This window comes from Carcharhinus amblyrhynchos, chromosome 6 (genome assembly GCF_965287045.1).
Source record: "Carcharhinus amblyrhynchos chromosome 6, sCarAmb.v2.hapA, whole genome shotgun sequence".
In the NCBI taxonomy this organism is placed as follows: Eukaryota; Metazoa; Chordata; class Chondrichthyes; order Carcharhiniformes; family Carcharhinidae; genus Carcharhinus; species Carcharhinus amblyrhynchos.
The window spans coordinates 25,323,862-25,347,731 of NC_137329.1; the positions used below are offsets into that span (position 1 = coordinate 25,323,862).

The 23,870-nt window shown below is 41.3% G+C and overlaps 1 protein-coding gene across 4 annotated transcripts in view; it reads right to left on the reverse strand.

The window, feature by feature from the left end:
* tead1a (TEA domain family member 1a) overlaps window positions 1-21,320 on the reverse strand; it is a 216,796-nt gene extending 195,476 nt beyond the window's left edge. For all 4 annotated transcript variants that reach the window (XM_080190057.1, XM_080190055.1, XM_080190056.1 and 1 more), the window contains exons 1-2: window positions 21,136-21,320; window positions 20,394-20,595 (exon numbers count right to left, since the gene is read on the reverse strand). The gene's annotated coding sequence lies outside the window, so the exon portion shown is untranslated. The remainder of the gene's footprint in view (window positions 1-20,393; window positions 20,596-21,135) is intronic.
* Window positions 21,321-23,870: the final 2,550 nt, after the last annotated feature.

Genomic DNA, 23,870 nt, shown 5'->3' on the forward strand with positions numbered 1-23,870 from the left:
AAACTAACTGCTATAAAATAATGCAAATTTGGAAACAATACACACGCTTTGACAAACTTCCAAAGTACTTAAATGACTGTAAAGTACTTTGTATGTCCTGAGTCACACATAAATCTAAGTCCTTCTTTCCACTAAAGTTATCTTACATATTTATGGCATGGTATAAGAACACCTGCAAGACAGAAAAGCTTCAAGTTCGATTTGCAGGTATCACATTTGCTACAGCTTAACATGCAAGTCACTGATACAAGGAAAAACTGCTCCAAAATTCCACATTTGCAGGCGTTTGATTAACACAGGCCATTTTAAGACTGGAGGAATCACACTTGAACCAATTTAACATGAACATTCACCAACACTATTACCTGTTGCAATATCCTTGTGCAAACATCAAACAAGGACAGCAGCTGTTTCTCACTCCCTCCCCCATCACAGCAGATGATCAGGAAAAGAAGAAATCTAGATGACCAAAAATTAAGGCCCAAACCGCAAGCAGAAATAATCTTGAAATAAATACCCTTGCCCCATCCCCTCACCCCTGCAATCATAACCCCGCCAAAGCAAAACCAAACTCTACCATCCCACGGTTCTAAATTCTTTCTGGAAATGGTTCCTTGGTCATCAGATGACTCTGTTACCCCCAACCCAGTGACAAGCCCCCCACCAGCCATGGGTAGCACTTGCCTCAAGTCTGAAGGTTGAGGGTTCAAGTGCCAGTCCCTAGATTTGAGTACATACTAAAGGCCGCCGCACAGTGCCAGTACTGAAGGAGTGCTGAACTGTCAGAGGTGCTGCCTTTCTGATGAAACGTTAAAAGTGAGATCCCAGCTGCCATCATGGGTGGACATAAAAAAAATCCAATGGCCAGTATTTTGAAGAGCAGGGGAATTCAACCAATATTTGTTCCTTAATGAACATGACCAAAAAAAGTTTATTTTGTCATTATTGCACAGCAGTTTGTGGGAGCTTACTGCATTTACTTAAAACCAGTGTAATAATCAGACTTTTCTTTAAAAACAGTATCCCTACAGTGCAAAAGAAAGCCATTCAGCCCATTGAGCCCGCACCGACAACAACCCTACCCAGGCCCTATTCCTGTGAACACGTATTTACCCTGTTAATCTCCTTGACACTAAGGGGCAATCCACCTAACCTAACCCAATTTAGAACATCCTGTCCCAGCATTCCTCACTAATGGGTGAAGTAATAAGCCAACAGCGAAGCAATTACAACAACTTGCATTTGTCTAGAACCTTTAAAGTAGTCATTGTTGAGTAAAATTTGACAGCAAGAGGGGGACAGAAAGGATGTGGGGGCTAGGGAGGCTTCGGGAGGGTGTTCCAGAGTTTACAGCCTAGGCAGCTGAAGGCACAGTCACCAATTATGGGAGAGCTGGTAACTGATGGAAGATTAAGAGGCCAGAATTGGACGAGGCCACTGATCTGAGTGCGGTGGGGCTGGAGGATATTCGAAAGCTGGGACAGTAATTTTGACTCCATTCTTAAAGCTACAAAGCCAATGCTCAGAATGGACCGGGCAAGCCCAAATCTATCTCCTTGCTTGCTCCAAAAACCAAATTCAAATTTAACCCAATTCATGGCTCACAAGATAAAGAAACAAGATCCAAGCTGACAAGATAAGGCTTTGCCATCTTGGGCTTGATCCAACCCTTGGTAAGGCAATTCAGGTCGGAGCAGAGGGGGCGGGCTAATGGGTGAATGGGATTTCCTTGTAGAGCGAGTCTGACTGTAGAGCAGCCAGGCACGCAATTTTGTCAGCCTGCTTACCTTTAAAGAGAGTGGTACAAACAATTTTTTAAATAAAAAGGCATGTTGTCAGGCATTCATTCCACATTTGTATGCTGCAATTTACCAGCTATCCTAATCAGTCAACTACTGACAAAATCAGTAACTTTGCCATTCTATCAAGGACAAACTGGAGTTTGCTTTACTCGCACAAAAGAAAATGCACATTTCACTTCAGCTGCAGCGATTAGAAGACATTTCACAGCACACACACAGCCGATCATTCAATGACTGAACAACAAAACAGGGAAGCAGACAAATTGACTCAAGCTGCATTTATACAGATGTTCTCATAGGCTGTGTGAGAAAGGATTTTTTTTTTAAAAATCACCAGACTTAAGTCCTCACCTTCCGATCCAGCAAACCTCCAAGCGTCCAACACAATTTTACGCATTTCACAATTTACTGCTTTCTGGTCGTTTATTTTTCCAGAAGAATTGGTTCTCTCAATGCTCGAGCTCAGGACAGGCACGAGCAAATGCTCGCAAATGGGGCTGCACGGCGGCACAGTGGTTAGCGCTGCTGCCTTACAGCGCCAGGGACTGGGTTCGATTCCCCACTTGGGTCACCGTCTGTGCGGAGTCAGCATGTTCCCCACCCCGGCAAGTCAGTGTGGGTTTCCTTCGGGTGTTCCAGTTTCCTCCCATAGTCCAAAGTTAGGTGCATTGGCCATGCTACATTGTCCCTCAATGAACCCGGACAGTGCCAGAATGTGGCAGCTTGTGGATTTTCACTGTAACTTCATTGCTGTGTTAATGTAAATCTACTTGAGACAATAATAAACAAACTACCTACATTGACTTTATCACTGAACATTCACAGAATGTATTCCTGCAGGATTTTGCAGGAGACACGCGCCACTATTTACCTCTAATGTAATCGAACCTCGAAAAAGGCAGCTTTTCGTAATTAAAATCTGAAGAAAGCTAGGGAATATTTTCCAATTTGTAGACTTTTCTCACGTACGGTTTCCTAGGATTGCTGATTAGCAGGTTATACATACATTTGAAATGTGTAACAACACAAATGCACACAGAGACACAAAAATTTCCCAACTTTCCAAAGGTAGGAATAAAACAAAAATCCAAACATTAAGTACAGACTGGATTCCACACCTCCCCTCATGTATCTTTGAATTGTGAACATGGTATAACTATTTTTTTTTACACACACTAAGCAAGCTCGTCCCATGGTACCTTTTAGGTTCTGAAGTGCCCATAAGTTTCCACTTCTAACATTTACATACAATCCACCTTTGAAAGAGGAAATATATGTGGAATGCCGCTGCTCAAAAAAGTCACTTAATTGACTGCAGCAAAATGCTTTTGTGTTTATGTATTATATAATATAAAAACATAAGACACACACACACATACACACGCACACACTTATGCCCAACACAATGCAGCTACACATTGTGTATCACCGATACTCCAAAGCTTCATAATTGTTATTAAAATGCCATAGCGGGGCAACCATTAACACAAAGGAATGAACAGATTCCATTGAGGGAAAAGGAACGTCTGTGCAAACCTGCTTTTATAGAAGCATTCATGCGTGAGGCTGGGGCGGTTGGCAACCCAGACATGAGGCATATCAAAAATGCTATTGATAAGCAAAATTAACAGGCAGCTTATCTGAAGCATACACTAACCATATGGTGTCAGAACCTGTGCTGCCTGTTGCTTAAATAACAATAGATCACCACAGAATGAGATTGCCAGCGCTGTTTGACAAATGGTCATTAGCATGAATTTGCAGGGCTCCGGGGGCAATAGTGCACTTCTGTATTTGCATTTTACGTAACAGGTGAATAGAGAGAAAACCAGATGTCGACTACAGACACAGACTGTCTGGCTTTTTGAGATTCATCACAGAGACAGGGACAGAGAGGTGGGGGAGACGGTGAGGCAGAGACGAGGGTGGATGCTTGGGAGAAGGAGACAGACAGAGATAGGTGGGGGAGGGGGTGAGGGGAGGGGAAGACAGAGAGGGGGTGAGATGAGAGACACAGAGGGAGAGAAACAGGGACAAACACACAAGCACAGAGGGAAGGGGCGCAGAGGGAGAGAGAGAGAGAGAAAGAGGGGCGCAGAGGGAGAGAGAGAGAAAAAGAAAGAGGGGCGCACACAAGAAGAGAAAGAGGTGCACAAAGAGAGAGACAGAGACATTCATGCGCACACTGTGATAGGGAGGAACAGAAACAGAAGTACGGGAGGGTGCGCGCAGGCGGCAAAGGGGACGCACGTGGCCAGAGAGCCGGGGGGCTGTGTGGCCAGAAAGCCAGGTGGGGGGAACGCACACACAGCCAGCGAGCAAGGGATGTGCACGTGCGTGGCCAGGGTGTGAGGGGTGGTTGCACACAGACAGCAAGAGGCGCACATGCACCCTTCTGACAGCTGGTTATGTTTTCATCTTTTTCAGTGATGTTGAACTGCACTTGTTCACTGCCTGTTCCATTGGAGGGTGGTAGCTACTCTAGCTTCTTTCATTAATTTGGACTAAAATTGTATTGTCTCCAGCTTATCTTTTTCACTCTGTCATAACAGTGTGTGTTGAAGTTTAAATTTCAAAAACAGAATGCTGGTTCCCACTTGTCCTATGTTAGGGATTGTGGGTCTTATTCAAATATACATGGTTTGATTCAAACTAATGATAACAGACTAATTCCAGGACCTCTTACCTGTAGCAGAGTACAAACTGGGGCAGCACAGTAACTAGCATTGATGCCTCAGTGCCAGAAACCCAGAATCAATTCTGTCCTCAGGTCACTGTCTGTGTGAAGTTTGCATGCTCACCATGTCTCTGCGTGGGTTTCCTCCAGGTGTTCCAGTTTCCTCTCAGTCCAAAGATGTGTGAGTTAAGTTGATTGGCCATGTTCAATTGCCCCTTAGTATCAGGGAGGGTAAATATGTGGAATACAGGGATAGGGCCTGGGTGGGATTGTTGTCAGTGCAGTCTCGATGGGCCAAATGGCCTCTTTCTGCCTGTAAGGATTCTATGGTTTTAAAAGCAGGAGCATGTTAAACACTTGCAATGACATCACCATCAAATCATGTGGCTGGCTTTTAAAGCAATCATGCAACCTTTAAATATGTAACAACCCTCCCCTTTTACTTCTATGATCAGGACGAATTACTATGATGTTACATAAAGGACCACTAATACGCTAGACAGCGCAATGCATCATTAGTCATGATGGCACAGTGGTTAGTACTACTGCCTCAAAGCACCAGGGACCAGGTTCGATTCCCGGCTTGGGTCACCATCTGTGTGGAGTCTGCAAGTTCTCCCTGTATCTGCCCAAGTTTCCTCCAGGTGCTCCAGTTTCCCCCCTCACTCCAAGAGACATGCTGGTTAGGTGCATTGGTGGTGATAAATTCTCCCTTAGTGTACTCGAACAGATGCTGGAGCACGACAAGGAGATTTTCCACAGTAACTTCATTGCAGTGTTAATGCAAGCCTACATGTGACTAATAAATAAACTTTAAACATTATACACAGCCAATAAGAAAATAAATCAAGAGGACATCTCCTGCACTTTAGTTGTATATGACATTTTGGAATTTGGCTATCCTTGACCCGAGAAGTATTATTTGGAATTTCATTCTACACTCTTCTCTTGAGATGAATTCTATATCATTCTCACTCGGTATAGTTGCAGAGAAACAATCAGGCAACTCAGATTCAACGAAGTCTTCCACAGTTGTATTCACAACGTCAGGGACGAAAAGTTTCTGGAGATGATTGAGAAATCATTTTGAGATGACAGCCATTGGTCAGCATGGTGTCGCCAAACTAGTTTATATTCGATTTGAACCATGTAAGGAATTGGACCTGTTTTTGCTAAAACAGTGACAGATACCACTTATTATTCATGGCCTAATTAAGCACTAACACTCAATCTCTTTGTTGAAACAAACATTGTTTTGCCCTCGCATCTCGTCTTGTAATTTGAGATTGTTGTTGACATTCTACTATCTCAGAAGTTTCTGGAGGTAAGAACAAATCAAACATGGTTCTCAACTTTCTCTTTAAGAGTAGTAATGAACTTTGAGCATTTGAACATTTAGTGTTTTTGTAAGATGCCAAAAAGCTATTCCCATGATGTGATAATGAACCTTGCTCTCGAAGTTTTTAAAAAAATGTTTCAAGGATTGTACAAATGTTTTAGCTAATCCACTGGTTAATAGATGATAAGGTGCAGAATTTATATGCTGAAAACAATGTACATCGATGTACGTGTACTATAATTTTCAAACTCTTGTGAAGCAACCTGTGAACCATTATCGCTAACAATCTGTTACCAAATCCTGTAAAAAAAATTTCAAGTTTTTCAAATGTTTCATTCAGTTGCAGTAGACCTCTTGATAACTTCTGGCTGTTCTGAATGTGCGTTAATTATGACTAATATGTGACCTTCAAACAGACCATCAAAATCTACATGCAATCATTGCCATGGTATTTCAGGCTACTCCCAAGGGTGTAGAGGAGATAATGGTGGTATACGTCTTATGCGGGCACAGGACAGACAGAGACCCACTTTTTCTTCAATCTGAACATCCAGCCATGACCACCAAAAATAACGATATGTCAATTCCTTCATCCTGACTATAACCAGGATAACTTTCATGTAGTTGTTCAAGAACTCTTCCAGGCAGACTAGGAAGAATGATCACTTAATTTTCCACAATAAACACAAGCATGGATGGTCAACTCAAGCTTTTTTGACACGTATGGTTTCAAATCAGGACGCAGACAACGCGTTCCAACTATCATTCCTTTCAATGCCCTATCCATCACCTTCCCCCTCACAGGATCATTTCACAAACACTTCCAAACTTAAGATGCCGCTGGCAGCAAGGTGGCACAGTTCTTAGCACTGCTGCCTCAGCGCCAGAGCCCCAGGTTTATTTCCAGCCATGGATGACTTATGTTCTTTGCATGTTCTCCCCATGTGAGTACGGATTTTCTCAGTGCCCTGGTTTCCTCCCACAGTCCAAAGATGTGCACATTAAGTAGATTGCCCATGGTAAAATTGCCCCCTAGTGTCCTAAGATCTATAGGTTAGATAGATTAGCCATAATAAATAGCGTGGGGTTAAGGGGATAGGTGGAGGGGGCCTGGGAAAGATACTCTGTCAGAGAGTCAATGCAGACTCGATGGGCCAAATGGACTCTTTCTGCATTATAGGGATTCTACTAGTGAAAAATAAAGAACATTAACAAAACTAATTGGTGGCAGCTGCTCAATAGATAAAAAGTAAGCATCAGCATGACACTAAGTGACAATACTTTATAGCACAAGAGTATGCAGATAGGATAAATGACCACATCTCCAATGTAGCTAATGAAGGCATGCCTTTATATGGCCCATAAAATGTTGTTTAGGGTCTATGATTAGTCAGTAACTTGAAATAATAACCACATAAATAACGATGAAAACTTTATACACCAAAAATTATACTCAATACTTCTTTTCGTCAGATTCAGTACTAGTAAATACGCAAAGCAAATGCTATTGGTCATTCTTCTCCCAAAGACATCAAAGGTGAGACGAATGCCCCTATTCCATAGGGTGAAGCATTAGGGGCAAGCAGCAATGGCAGCTTCAGATTAAAATGAACCAATACTTCAAACTTCCGCAAAGCACATTTGACATTCTTGTATGCTTTCTCACATTCTGTTGTTTTCAAGCATGTGACACAGAAAATTATGCAATGGCCTCAATTACGTTGGAACAAATTTGCCATAAAAGTTTCCTAATCTTGGCAAGGACCCCAATTACATCATATTTCTCGGACATGGAGCTTCTAAAATTGCGCCCATTTTTGTAGGTGCCTTTACTATCAATGTGAGGCAAATACTGGACTGATACCTGGAAAAAGTTGCAGTTTTCTTCATCAAATGCAGACCACATGCTTGAAGACATTTCAACGTTGCTTCTAAATTATTCAAGTGCTCCTATTCACTGGATCCTGTGATTAAAATACCATCCAAGTAACACTGTGCACCACAGAGGCAACTTAAAATCTGATTCATCGATCTTTGGAATAGGGCTTGAGGATCACAGAATCCCTACAGTACAGGAGGCCGTTCGGCCCATCGAGTCTGTACTAACCATAATCCCATCCAGGCCCTATTCCCAGAACCTCATGCATTTATCCTGCTAATCCCCCTGATACTAGGGTCAATCAACCTAACCTGCTCATACTGTGACTGTGGGAAGAAACAGGAGCAGACACGGGGAGAAAGTGCAAACTCCTCACAGACAATATCCCGAGGCTGGAATTGAACTTGGGTCCCTGGGGATGTGAGGCAGCAATGTTCTATGTCACCATGCTGCCCATAATGATGTTACACCACTTTGGTAGGAAGAATGGTAGGAAGGACTATTACTTACGGGGCAAAAAACTGCAGCAGGCGACTGTGCAGAGGGACCTCGGGGTCCTTGTGCATGAATCGCAAAAACCCAGTTTGCAGGTGCAGCAGGTGGTCAGGAAGGCGAATGGGATGCTGGCCTTCATAGCGAGGGGGATTGAATATAAAAGTAGGGAGGTCTTGCTGCAGCTGTATAGGGCATTGGTGAGGCCGCAGCTGGAGTACTGTGTGCAGTTTTGGGCGCCGCACCTGCGCAAAGATATTTTGGCCTTGGAGGGAGTGCAGAGGAGGTTTACTAGGCTGATACCGGAGTTGAGCTATGAGGAGAGGCTGAATAAACTGGGCTTGTACTCGTTAGAGTTTAGAAGAATGAGGGGAGATCTCATTGAGACGTATAAGATGATGAATGGGATGGATAGGATAGAGGTGGAAAGACTCTTCCCGCTCAAAAAAGACAGTAGGACTAGGGGGCACAGCCTCAAGATAAAAGGGGGGCGGTTTAGAACGGAGTTGAGGAGGAACTTCTTCACTCAAAGGGTGGTAAATCTCTGGAATTCTCTGCCCGTTGAAGTGGTGGAGGCTGCCTCGCTAAATATTTTTAAGACGCGGGTTGATGGGTTTTTGATAGGAGAGGGGATTAAGGGTTATGGGGAGAGGGCGGGAAAGTGGAACTGAGCAGCGACAGATCAGCCATGATCTTATTGAATGGCGGGGCAGGCTCGAAGGGCTGGATGGCCTACACCTGCTCCTATTTCTTATGTTCTTATGTAACAAAAAAGACCTTTGCGTATTGATGGCAAGTCGCAGTGGATGGCAAGATTCAGCAGCTATGTTCATCTGCAAATATGCTTATAAAACAGCAATTTTGCTGAGTTTCTGCCCACCTGATAAACAAATCTTCAATTAAAAAAGCGGACACTGATCAGCACAAACAGTGAATTTATGGTTGTTTTAAAATAATCACAAATACAAACTGAATTATTTGGTTTCATTGCAGATACAATGGGGGTAGCCAGTGTTAACAAATCACATTAATTTGATCTTGGAACAAACATGTGGCACCACTTTTGCTTTGAGATTATTTGGTTGACTATTGGGTTTTGTCTTTAGTTTCATTTGAGCTGCCTTCACTGAACCAACTGTCTCCTCAAATGCAGTCTTGTATTTACCTAGAAGGTGCTATAGGGCTAATTTGGCATTGGTCAATCTGTTGATTGCATTTCAGTTAAGCTTCAACTTCTTCAACCATGATCTCCCAAAAAAGCTTGAAAATTATCATGGTCCACAGGAAGATACAACTATGCCGTTTGTCTACTCAACTCTAAATTGACCATGATGTAGCCTTTTAACAGCATAATCTCTTCCACGTATGTCCTTAAAATCTCATCAGCTGCTTCAGCTTTTGTTGATATGTAGCCTGTACCAGCATTAACCTCCATTCTAATAGATTGTCCACTTAACTTCCAAATCACCAAGGATCTATGTGATTCACCTTGTTGGGATACAATATTCGGTTGGAGCTCTTCATCATATCTCTGCACATGCTTTTCTTCACAGTTATTACTTTCTTCCACGTGGCAATTTACTTTTGCAGAATGCAACTTGTCCTTGATTCATCTTCTGAATGTTTTTCTCTGTGGAAGGTGATCTAGCCCAACAAACTTTTTCCAATGTGACCAAATTTGCCACAATTCTTGCACTGACTATCCTTGCTCCAGCACTGAATGACCCATTTTGGCACATCTGTGACGTGTTTGTTGCTGTTTTGACTTCTTATGGACAGTTACCAACTTGTGGATCTTCTTTCCTCCACTAAATTGTAAAGGATTGTTAACAGCCAATTCCGCTGACATTGTGATTTCTACCGCAGTCTTTGAAGGCAAAGCATGTTCAATTATGAATTTTCTTTCGATAACCTCATTTAGGAGACCACTAACTATACAATCTCCAACAGCATCTTCTAATGATTTGCCAATACTGTGTCAGCTTTTTTAAGGTTGCCACAAGCTCAGCAATGCTTTCGCCTTCCACTTGATTCTTTGGTGGAACCTGAACCCCAATGGTCAACAGCTTTGGAGAGTAATACTCTTCAGGGACATCTGTCAAGTCATCGCAAGGTTTGATTCCTGACTTTGGTGGATTAACCAGGTTCCAGAGCAAATTGTAGGTTTTACTTCCTACTGAACTGAGAAAAGCGGAGTCAAGCAGATTGTACAAAATGCTCTGCATTGGAACTCCATTTTTTTTTCATTCCAAGTACCCATGGATTCTAACTGACCCATCATTTCTCTTGCAGGCACTTGTGACTCAAGACTGCTTTTTTTTAAAAACTGTCTTCCCAGAATTCCCCTTTTACCTTAGACTGGATATATTTACTTCCAAACAACAAGCCATCCAGCATCCCTTATTTTTAGATATGCCAGGTACAACCAGGAATCTCACCCTTCACTGATCAGAAAAAAACCCTTTTCAAAATCACACAAAAGATTTTTTCTTCTTTGTCTTACTACACTAGCACTTCAATCTTTAATCTTGTTGTTACTTTTACCCAGCCATGTAATATTCAAAGAGGGAGGACCCGCAATTGTTTTCTACCTTAGGATCTTTCCTCAATATTGTCAATGAAACAAAATCCTGACTCATTGCCAATTTTCTGTGTAATGTCTTAACTATGTTAGGGGTTGTAGGCTTTACAAAAAGAGAAAAAGACAGTTTGTACACGCAAATCCAAACTAATGACAACAGATTTATTCCAGAACCTCTGACCTGGAGAGTACAAACTGAAAGTAAAGGCTGGAGGCTATGTACAGCCAATGAAGTCACCATCAAATCATGTGATCAGTTCTTAAAGTAACATGCAACTATTTAAATATGTAACTTGAACAACCAAAGTTTGAGTACTTTCTTCTTTTCCAGTTTGTCATACTTATCAAGCTTTTCATTCAGCTCAGCAATCACACTAAGTTGAACTGTCTTTGTTTAAGCTTTTTCTGCACAACTCGTGACAACTTTGCCTGGGGATTCACTTCTGTTCAGAATCTGGGCTCAATTCATTTGTTAGACTGTCATTCTGTTTCACAGAATTTTCTTTATTCACTTTCAAAGTCCGGATTTGCTCTTCCATATTGCATTTCTCAATGCTCATGTTGTTCAGGACAGACTGAAGTTTAAGTAGTCCAAAGATGTGCAGATTAGGTTGACTGGTTATGCTAAATCGTCCCGAGGGTCAGGAGTTTTGGTAGGGTAACTGAGGGTTATGGGGATAGGGCCTGGGTGGAACTGTGGTCAGTGCAATGCAGACTCAATGGACCGAGTAGCCTCCTATTGCACTGTAGGGTTTCTATGAAGTTCATCAGTTTTGACTGTTAATTCAGCCTTCAAGCAACTGTTCTGATGCCTCAGCAATTCTTCCTCCTGTTCCTGGCATTTTGCACGACGCTTACTAGACTTCAGATGCTTGAAATTCATCAAGCTTTAACTGAAGATCTACCTTTGTTTAATTCTACAAGTTTGTCACGTAAACCTTTCATGTCCTCTTTCACGCATTCTACTTTCTGTGAGCAATGCTCCAGTGTTCTCATTTTCCCTTCACAAATCTCACCTTTTGTCCATGAAAGCTAGTTCTTTACACCCAGTTTCTCTTTCATAGAGCATAATTCCTTTACACTTTCATAGATCATAGAACCCTACATTACAGAAAGAGGCCCTTCGGCCCATCAAGTCTGCACCAAACACAATCCCACCCAGGCTCTACCCCCATATCCCTACATATTATACCCACTAATCCCTCTAACCTACACATCCTTGGATGCTAAGGGACAATTTCTTAGCATGGCCAATCAACCTAACCTGCACACCTTTGGACCGTGGGAGGAAAACCACGCTGACATGAGGGGAATGTGCAAATTCCACACAGTGACCCGAGCCGGGAATTGAACCCAGGGCCCTGGAGCTGTGAAGCAGCAGTGCTAACCACTGTGCTACCGTGCCGCCCAAGCTCTTTCCTTCAAGCTCAGACATTCCACTTGCTCTTGCTATTCTAAGTTCTTAATTTTCTTGATATATATCTTTGGAAATGTATTGGTTTCCCTCAGGTTTTCTTCTGAACATCCAACTATTTTCTACAGCTCTGCAGTCTTTCTTTGACTCGGGGATAGGTTTTAGCAATGGATTTTTTCAAGCCAAATTTCTGACTAAGTTATCTAAAGATTTCTCAGGAACTGCGGTAGCCTGGAGTTTTAAGAGAGTTAGCTCACCCTTCTGACTCTTCATTCTGGGATTTGATGGTGGAGTTCCAAAGCAACTGCAATGGAGTCTTCTACTGCAGTACCAAATTTTAAACCTCTGCCTTCAGCTTCCAAGACTTTCTTTGGAGCTATTAACATCTATTCTGTCAAGCCCTCTAAGATTTTATGCATTTCAGTAAGAGTACCTCTCATTCTTCTGAACTCCAAGGGAGTACAGGCCTTTTTGACTCAAACTTTCCTCTTTGGACATCCCTCTCATCCCAAGAATCACTTATGTGGGAATTCTTCCCTGACACTCCTGATAGTTGCATCCTCAGCCAGACTTATAAATAGCAATATTAGGGCACGAAGACTGCAATGTCCCAAAAGTGAGAGCATTAACCAACCAATCAATTCAGTTGCGGTCTCACAACTGGTATGCGAGAGAACACGGTGAAAGAACTTGCATTTGTATAGCACTTCTTTTATTCATTCATGGGATATGGGCGTCACTGGCTGGTCAACACTTATTGCCCATCCCTAGTTGCCCTTAAAGGGCAACTGTAAGTCAACCACATGACTGAGACTCCGGAGTCCAATTTAGGTCAGACCAGGTAAGGACAACAGATTTCCTTCCCGAAAGAACATTAGGGTTTTTCCGATGATCAACAATGGTTTCATGGTCATCAATAGATTCTTAATTCCAGATTTTTTTATTGATTCAAATTCTACCTCTGCCGCAGTGGGACTCAGACCTGGGTCCCCAGAACATTAGCTGAGTTTCTGGATTAATAGTCTAGCAATAATACGACTAGGTCCATCACCTCCCCTTTAATGGTATTAAAACGTTGCCTCAACGCATACAGCACGCAAATGTTTCATTGTGCTGCTGAGGGGAGCCCATGCACCTTTGAGGCCACAACCCTCAGACTGTTAAATAAATACTCATCAATTAGAGTTTTGTTATTTAATTAGGGACCTGTACAGGTCTGAAAATATTTCGCTAAATTTCAGGCTCCAAAATAACCGATTGTCCGATTTTTTTCTCCCCCCAAAAATGTATAAAAAGTTTTAAACTGAAGCAAAGCATGACATGTAGACAAAACGTGCTAGATAAAAATTAAAGCATCTTAATTTGGCAGGTCAATTTGTAGCAGAGATTTATTTTGAATTACAATTCAATTCTTCTGGCACATTCTTCTGGTTAATTTATACCTTTTGAATATCACGGAAAAGGAAGTTGGTGCAAAGGATGGATTCTTTGCCACTTTCTGCACTAAATACAAGGTAACACTCTCTTATCCACTCCTCTCAGTGACTTACCTAACTGGGAGCAACGTTATTCACAAGACTAAGAACTAACTATAGCACCTTTCACCACGAAAGCAGCTGATTGAAGTGCAGTCACTATTGTAATGCAGGAAATGCAGCAGAAAGCTCCCACAGACAGTAATGAGATAACAGCTGACTTTTCTCAGGTGACATATTTGAGGGATGAATACTGGCTGTGACACCAAGCAGGTCTTCCCTTTCTTTTAGTTGCGACGTTGTACTGAGGCCACCACCTCCCCGCCACCCCCTCCACCCCCCCCCTCACAGCCCTCAGAGCAGGGGAGCTCTCTCCTGTGTCCTGACCAATATTTATCCTTCAACCAGCACCTGAAAGATTTAACTGGTCATGAAGCTCACTGCAGTGTATGCATTTCCTATGTTATAATTGTGACTACACTTCAAACGGTAATCAATTGCCTGCCATGCGCTTTGGGGCGTCCAGAGGTCACAAAGAAAACGGAAACCTTTCTTTCCTCTTGAATATCGCCATAACACTAAGATTGCTGGGATGACATTCAGCCTTTGATGATGAGGTCAACACAAAATCTAAGGTAACAATGAAACTCACTGATACTCAGGAACCAGAGAGCCAGGCCAACTACAATTGTTGCTTATTTTTGTCCCCTTACGCAAAATTGCAATTAGAGCCCAATTTATGGATAGATCTTTTCAATGGGCTCTTACCTACCACCCAAACTCCTATCAGAGGCTGCATCTTCACAACCATCAGCTAACTCCTATCCCATCGGCCGACTCCCATCCCATCAGCCTGATGTTGGATGCACATTCAAGAGGTTAACAGGCTGTTCTAACCTTCTTCATTCCACTTGGGGGGTTTTTGTTTTGTAAATAGGCACAATGTTACTGTCTTCAAAGATAAATTTCTTTAAAAAAATGATCATGGGTTTATAATTAATTAACTGCAGCAAGAACGCCAAACCACCAAATACCAATGTTAGATGTGACCGCCTGGTAAAAGCATTAATATTTCAGTCTTCCTTTTTTCCCAAAACTTATAACTGCATTGAATTAGGACAAAAAAAGCTGAACACACAAAAATCAAATATAACCTCAAAATCTTTTAAGCAAAAGCCAAATAGTGTATTAACTCAATATGTGGAAAATGTATTAACATTTCTCATCATTACCAATCGTTTATAAAACCATATAACTTAACAGAACAATTTCTCACACTCATGTCAAGCAATTACAAGGAATACAGGAAAGGAAGCTGTTATTTCAGTCCTTTGAGCCTTTTGCTATTTATAAGATCACGAGGCCATTCAGCCTCTTGAAACCGTGCCACCATTCAATTAGATTTTTATCCTACTTCGATCTAGCCATCCTGATTCCACAACCCCTAATGTCTTTGCCCAATATAAATCTATCAATTGTGGTTTTGAGATTTTCAATTGACCTCCAGCCTCAGCAACTTTTGAATGCGAGAGTTCCAGATTACTAACACCAAAGAAAAATTAAGTGCTTCTACAATTAATCACCATCTACTGGCTCAACTGACAGAGAACAAAAGACTCATCCCTTCCAAGTTTTGGATTTGATACCACTGAGAAGAAATCATGTACAATCATACAGCTTTAATTAATGGAACTGTAATTTTGTAAATAGCATTTCAGCACAATAAAATATTAAAAGATGTTTCAAGGATTTTAAAAATTAATTTTGATTGTGGGAGTTGGGACACGGTTGGCATTTGTTGCCCACCCCCAATTTCCTCGAAAAGGTGGTGGTGGTTTTTCTTCCTGAATCGCTTACAGTTGATACAGAGGGAAGTTAAGAACCAACCATGTTGATGTGGGACTGGAATGTAGCAGGGTGGGGTAAGGATGGCAGGTATCCTTCCCAAAGACTTTCTTCCCTTCAAAGCATGTTAATTAACCAGTTGGTTTTTATTTTAAAGCTTCATGTTCAGCTTTCAATTTACAGAGATTTGTTTTAAAATAAAGGACTTCAAATTATCAAACTGCCAGTGAAATTTCAACTCATGTTCCTTATTATTAGTCTGTGTCCTCTAGATCATATAAACAATGAGGTAAATCAAAGTACATTCAATATAAAAACACTAATTGATCCTTCACTGCACAAAAACAATTTAAACTCACTACTCCCCAAATCAGAATAAAATCAAGTGCCTGTTGCTGATACCTCTGTATCTCTACAATAAAATATCTCTCAATTACAATTCATTCTATCCCCCGCCCTCACCTCAATGAACGGATTTAATTCTCACCATCTTGTCATGTCAGAAGTTAAGAAGCAAATCTGTTTACCGCGGTAACAATGATGAAACAGTATTAAAGGGAAACATTAACAGCACATTTTTTTAAAAAAAGATCTGCAGGAAATCCTTCCAAACAAAAGACAGATACTATTGAATTAGCAAAATCATTTCAAAATCCAGATTTTGCAGACCACACAACAGGATCTACTTAAAAAAGGAAGTGTTTGTTTTTTTTTTAAAAGTCTGCCTGTTTTTTTAAAACTATTATAATCCCATTTTAACAGCTATGCCATGCTGGCAGACAGAAAATATCTAGAGATCCCTCATTTAGATGCAAATCTTTTTGAGATATTGAATTTTAATAAACTTTGTTTAGATACTCTCTACAGCAGAATGTTGTATATGTCAAACCTGTTCTGCTAAGTTGCTGCAGGCCTTAATAAATCAAGGTATTATGGGCAATAAACAGCTAGCAACGCAGCTCCCAGTCGCAGAACAAACACACAATGTCGTTTATAAGGCAGCTAGCTGTCAATATGAAACTTGATATGGTGTAGATTCAACTTTGGATACTCTGATTACAACCCAGTTGGTGGAAAAGGCAGAGAGCGTTTTGTTTTTTTAACCCACCAGTTCAACTAGTGTTGCTTTGAATGATGTTTTATTTAATACACAACAGGCAGATCTCAGCAGCATTGACGAGTTATGAATTTTAGTTACCATGGATTTTGTACAAGCTCTTCTACTACTGCAGGGTTTTTGGAATTAAACTTGAGTGCATCAGGGCTTGAAATTAGGCTGCCAGAACCACAAGTTGACAGAGGCACTGGTCCACAGCAAGAAACAGTGGTCCAGTGTTATAGAGTCATCCTTCACACATATTAAAGGCAGCTTGCAAAGAAACGTCAGCACTAGACACTTCATGCATGTGTGAGCACAAAGCAGCAAGCACAGATTGCTGTTGAGATGAATTCATTGGTCTGTTGGGTCAGTCAGTGGCCCCCATTGCTAGATTCACTGGCCTGAGTTCAATGTTTCAACCCCTGGTTCAAACTGACAGGATCTTCTGAGATGAGACTAACACATTTCTGACATGAGGACTATCTTCTGGAATGTACTGCCTGACAAGTTGGTGGAAACAGATTCAATCTTAATATCCAGAAGGGAATTGGATGTTTGGAATAACTTGAAGGGGAGATAGTTGCAGATATACCAGAAGAGAGTTGGGAAAAGGGAGTGGAACTAATAATTGGATAGCTCTTGCAGAGAGCCAGCACAGTCACGATAGGCCAAATGGTCTCCACCTTGGCTGTATCAATCTACATTAATGCTCCCCAGCCACCTAGCTAAAGAGCTGTTCATCGACAGCACAAATCTACACATTATAGTTAAGAGGATAATTACAATCGGGGCAAAAATAAATCTAAAATCTAACCACGTACAGTTTCAGTTTATATTTCTAATTCAGTTTATAATTATTTTTAACTAGTTCTTTGGTTACCTCACAGCTATTTGAAGTTGATTATGCCACGGTTGAGTTCCTCTAGGGAGTCCAGAACAAGGAGGCATTGCCTTAGAATTAAAGCTAGGGTTCAGAAAGTAATTATCAAGGCTAATGGAATGTTGAACTTTATCTCAAGAGGGTTGGAAAGCAAATGAGTGCTTGTTACAGTTATATGCAAATCATCCTATTTATTGTACTGTGCTTACTTATGGGCAATGCCCCTCAGCAAAGATACATTGTTTTGGGGGGGGGTGCAGGCGGCGGCAGCACAGATTCAGAGTGATACTGCAGCTAAAAAGAAATTAAATTATGAGGGCAGGTTGCACACTAGACTTGCATTCCCTTGAACTTAGATGAAGGGATGACCACATAAGAGGCTTTTAAAGATGATCAAAGTAATTCTTTGGATGGACAGAGAGAAATGATTGCCTCTGCTGGAGAATCCAGAACAAAGGGGACATAACCTTAGAATTCATGCCAGGCCATTCAGGGGTGATGTCAGGAAGCACTTCCTCACAGAAAGGAGGAGAAGAAATCTGGAATTTCCCCTCCACCCCAAGAAAAACTGAGTTTGGTGGTGAACTGAAAATTTAACAACTGAGATTGATTTTATTGTCAGATAAGAGTATTCAAGGGTACAGAACCAAAGGGGATAAATGGAGTTGAAACGCAAATCAGCTGTGATCTAACTGGATGGATGATAGGGGAACAGGGGTAAGAGGTTGTTGCTGCTGTTAAATGGACTCTTCCTGCTCCTACATGTGATCAAACAGACCATGCAACTGGTGTCCATTTTGAAAGCAATAGTGATTACATCAGTCCACATGCCCGTGTGGGTAAGGTAACATTCAGCAAACATGAAGAAATGGGCACTTCTCTGCAATGACTAAACAACAGCCCCCAAAAGACACAATTATAAATTAGATCTTATAGCAGGAACAATACTTCAAAAACAAAAGAAAACTAATTTACGGTGAAGATGCAAAAAATACTGCTCACAGAATCCAATAAAATGACCATCAAAAATAGAATTTAAATTTATAATATGCTTTTTTCCCCAAAAACACAAATTTTAAATTACTTAAATGGCAACAAGTGATTTACTATTTGTAATATTTTAAAGCTTAAGAATTATAATATTCACATTCAGTAAAATCAAACACGTCAAAACAAACATTCTGAAATTGAGACAGAAGTATTTCATACTGTTTTCCAATCCCTCAACTACATTGTAGTCTTGGCAGCAGCTGCTAACTACTGCGCAGGCTAATAAACTGGAAAAACCCAAATTTACAAGTAGCCTGTTTTATGGAAAACAGAAAAATATATTTTTCTGTTAAGCAATAATCCCAATACTGACGGTGACGCTTAAATTTTTTTTGTGCTGGAATCACATGCAATCCGCTACGTAAGATGCACTTCCTTCAACCTTTATCATGCTCCAAGATAATGTCTACAAGAAGTTCAGTCATTTATATAAAACATGGAACTATTCCGCAAACAGGCATTCAAAAACCAGACACATAACTGACACTGGCCCAGCCAATGTCTGAACTCCATTTTAAAGTTCATTAATTCTTGGCTCCTTTCTCTTGAGGGGAAATCAACTTATAATTTGGGCAAAAATATCCACCAGCAGAAAGAGAAAGGGTAAACGAGAGAGAAAGGAAAGGGACAACAAAAGAAATGAGAAAAGACAAAATGGGAAAGAGAAATGCAAGAAAAATAGAGGAAAGCTAGAGAAATAAAGTCAGAGAAATAAGGGGGAAGGCTAGCAGTAAGAGTAAAAATTAGATAGTAAAATGATAAGAAGGGAAAGAAAAATAAAGAGAAAAAGTGAACAGAAAAAAATCTTCCGGTCTTATAAAGTTTTATTCTCCCATATTGAGCATCCAGTAAATATCACGGAATTTTAAACTGCAAACAGCCACAATGCACCAATTTTTTGGAAATACTGGAGAGATTTAATCCAGGAAGTAACAATTTCCTGCTACCAAACTGTATCAGAATTTAGCTTAAAAGGATGTGTGAAAACACACAAAAAACACACGCTAGATTTTTTTTGTTGGATAAAAAATTTCTTTATATTTCAAGCGGAGTTTCATGCAGATTCTAAAAACTATCTGACGTGTGGAATTCAGCTCGCCAAGCCTTCCGTCCTGCCGAGTTAACAATTTTTCTTTTGAAACCGTGCTGCTTTTGAGAAATGAGCTTTCCAATTCCCCAGATGGACCCTGAAAACCATGGCTGACACATTCTAGATCACGGCGCAGGCTGCCACTACTTATTTTCCGGCACTTCCAACATCCAGAAATCCTCCCTTCCAAAGCCATCAATTTCAATTTTTAAAAAAAAATACATATATAAACTTCACACGAGTACAATCATCGGCGGCCACCCTCACTCATCTGGCGTCCGTTTACTGTACTGCATTATTTAACAATCCTTCAGAGGTTTAAGGGAACGGTCACAAGCCCATTTACAGGACGAGGGGGAGAGCCAAGCATTCAATTTAACTTTTCTTTAAAAAAAAGAAAAAGAGTGTAAACAAACCATCTCGGTTTACAGAAAGGAATTGTTTAAAAGAGCATGTAGCATCTCCTCCTTTGACTTGCTAAACTTAAAATTTAGCTCCGCACAATCGCTCCCTTCTCCACATGCCACAATAGTATTTTCAAACTATGCAGCAGAAGGGAGAGAGAGATAAAGAAAGAGAGAGAGAGAGAGAAGGTAAAATTCAAAGGTGTCTTATAGAAAAGTGCAGGGCTGAGATTTAAAAAGATGTGTGTGTGTGAATGTACTTTGTGAAAAATCACTGCGCCCTTACGTCAGTATCTAAGCAAATATTTACTGTGTGTGTGTTAAGAAAGAGAGAGAGAAAATGGGTAGAGGAATTGAATTACTTACTCACAGAGACACAGAGAAAGGGGAAAGCACTTCGACTTTTTTTTCCCTGGGATTTGCAACAAGTCGACGGTGAGGCAGTGCTGTGCAGGCCAGGCCCGGCCAGGCGGTGAACAACTCTCCCCCTCTCTCTCTCCCACCCCCCACACAAGAAATCTCCAGCTCCGCCGCTCCAAGCGCCTTCTTCCCTCTCTCTCTCTTCCCCCTGCACCAGGAATAGAAGGGAATAAAAAAAGAGACACGAAATTCCGACTTTCATTCGCATTATTTTTTTTACTTCAGCACGCAACACCAGGAGAAAAAAAACAAACAAAATCTACACATCGTTAAAATAACAAACACTCTCTCGCCGGTAAATAACTACTTTGCTTATTTATATGTATATATTTTTTGAAATGCAACAAACATTCCTCTCCCTCTAAAGACTTGCGTCCGGAAGTTCTGCTTTAGAGAGAGAGAGAGGAGAGAGGAGAGAGAGTGGGGGAAAAAAATGTTAAAAATGTCAAAGATTTTTTGCGCCAGATTTGCCTGGGCGCGGGGAGCGGGCTGCAGCCCAAATCCACAGCAACACTCCCTCAATCCTCTTTATTTTCAAGCAAACCCATCGATCCGAAAATTCTTTTCTTCCCTTTTTTTCCCACACTTCCAGCAGTATCAATTATATTTTGCTTGTTGCAAAAAAATTAGATACATTATTACTAAAAATAGATACATTGTTTCAAACAAAAAAATGATACAAACTCACCTCAGGATTTTTTTTAAAAGCTCTTATGAATGCATAAAAATATTATTTTTTTATAAGGAAAAAAAGAAAAAAGTTTGGTAACTTGCTGTTGAGGGGAGGGGGGTATATATATATTTTTTTTGGGGTGTGTTTTTATTACAGTGAGTTGCAGAGCTGCTGAACAGCACAGCACTCGCAAGAATTCCAGGAATGAGAACTGGTATGAAATGAACGCGAGCTGGAGTCTGCGCACTACCGACCCCAGTCAAAGGGGAGGGGGGGAGGGGAGTCAGCGGATACGTCATCATCTTTTGGGCAGGGGGTGGGTGAGGGGCAAACATGCACAAGGGCGCATGTGCCCGAAGACTGCAGCAGCGCCTTCTGGGACTTGTAGTCCCAAAGCCAGGGCTTTAATCATTCAAAAGAGAAGCTTTGACCTGGATTGTGCCTTTACATGCCCTGTTTGTGAAAAGATCTCCCACTCACCTGACGAAGGAGTAGCAAACGCTCCGAAAGCTAGTGGCGTTTCATAGAATCAGAGAAATCCTACAGTAAAGAAAGAGGCCATTCAGCCCATCGAGTCTGCACCGAACACAATCCCACCCAGGCTCTACCCCCACATATTTACCCACTGATCCCTCTAACCTACGCATTTTAGCATGGCTAATCAACCTAACCCGCACATCTTTGGACTACCAGATAAACCTGTTGGACTTTAACCTGGTGTTGTAAGACTTCTTACTGGACTAGAAACGTCAGCTTTTTTCTTTCTTCTCCTTACTAGATAGCCACGCCAGACCTGCTGAGACTTTCCAGCATTTTCTCTTTTGAATTCAGGAGAGGAGAGGACTTGCACCCAAAAGAGAAAATGCTAGAAGATCTCAGCAGGTCTGGCAACATCTGTGAGGAAAGAAGAGAGCTGACGTTTCGAGTCCAAATGACCCTTTGTCCAGCTTTGACAAAAGGTCATCTGGACTCGAAACATCAGCTCTTTTCTCTCCTTACAGATGCTTTTTTAATTTGATTTATTATTGTCACATGTATTAACATACAGTGAAAAGTATTGTTTCTTGCACACTATACAGACAAAGCATAACGTTCATAGAGAAGGAAATATAGCTAGGGTGTAAAGGTCAACTTAATGCAAGGTAGATCCACTCAAAAGTCTGACAGCAGCAGGAAAGAAGCTGTTCTTGAGTCAGTTGGTGATTGACCTCAGACTTTTGTATCTTTTTTCCGACAGAAGAAGGTGGAAGAGAGAATGTCCAGGATGTGTATCGTTATTAATTATGCTGGCTGCTTTGCCGAGGCAGCAAGAAGTGTAGATAGAGTCAATGGATGGGAGGCTGGTTTGTGTGATGGATTGGGCTGTCAGATCTGCGGAGATTTTCCAGCATTTTCTCTCTTGGTTTCAGATTCCAGCATCTGCAGCAATTTGCTCTTAGAAGAGAACCTGCATTTATATAGCACCTGTTATGACCTCTGGACGTGCACGCCCCCCACCCCCACCACCATCCACCCAAGCTCTTTAGGCCAGAGATTTGGTTTGATTTATTATTGTCACATGTATTGGGATACAATGAAAAGTGTTGTTTCTTGCACGCGGAGTTGAGGGGATTGAGTTATGAGGAGAGGCTGAATAAACTAGGCTTGTACTCGTTAGAGTTTAGAAGAATGAGGGGAGATCTCATTGAGACGTATAAGATGATGAATGGGATGGATAGGATAGAGGTGGAGAGACTCTTCCCGCTCAAAAAAGACAGTAGGACTAGGGGGCACAGCCTCAAGATAAAGGGGAGGCGGTTTAGAACGGAGTTGAGGAGGAACTTCTTCACTCAAAGGGTGGTGAATCTCTGGAATTCTCTGCCCGTTGAAGTGGTGGAGGCTGCCTCGCTAAATATTTTTAAGAAGCAGGTTGATGGGTTCTTGATAAGAGAGGGGATTAAGGGTTATGGGGAGAGGGCGGGAAAGTGGAACTGAGCCACGACAGATCAGCCATGATCGTACTGAATGGCGGGGCAGGCTCGAAGGGCTAGATGGCCTACTCCTGCTCCTATTTCTTATGTTCTTATGTTCTTATACAGAAAAAGCATACCGTTCACAGAGTACATAGGGGAGAAAGAAAGGAGAGGGTGCAGAATGTCATATTTTAGTCATAGCTAGGGTGCACCAAATCTGTAAGAGATTGAAATAAAGCATTGTTAGAGAGTTTGTAAGAGTTCAAAAGCGTAAAACGAGTAGAAGGTAGAATTAGAGGACATGCTGGGGACAGCTTGCAAGATGTTTCCTTGCTTCAGTGTCATCTTGAAATATGCCAAGTATTGGTACTATTGTGGATATGGCAACCAATCTGTGCACAGCACACTCGTACAGAAAATAAATGTGAGACTTGCATTGAACAAGCTTCATGACCACTGGATAGTGTCAAAGCACTTTACAACCAATAAAGTATTCTAGAATTATAGTCATTGTTATAATGCAGGAACCCCAGCAGCCAATTTGCAAACAGTAAACTCTCAGAAATAGCACTGATGAAGGGTCATCTAGCTTCAAAATGTTGGTTCTATTTTCTCTCCACAGATGCTATCAGACCCACTGAGATTTTCCGACATTTTCTGTTTTTGCCCCACAAACAGCAATGTGATAACAATCAGTTAATCAGTATTTTTTTTGTGATGTTAATTGAGAGATACATTTTAACCAGTACATCGGAGATGAATCTCCCACTCTTTTAAATAGCAGCCATGAGATCTTTC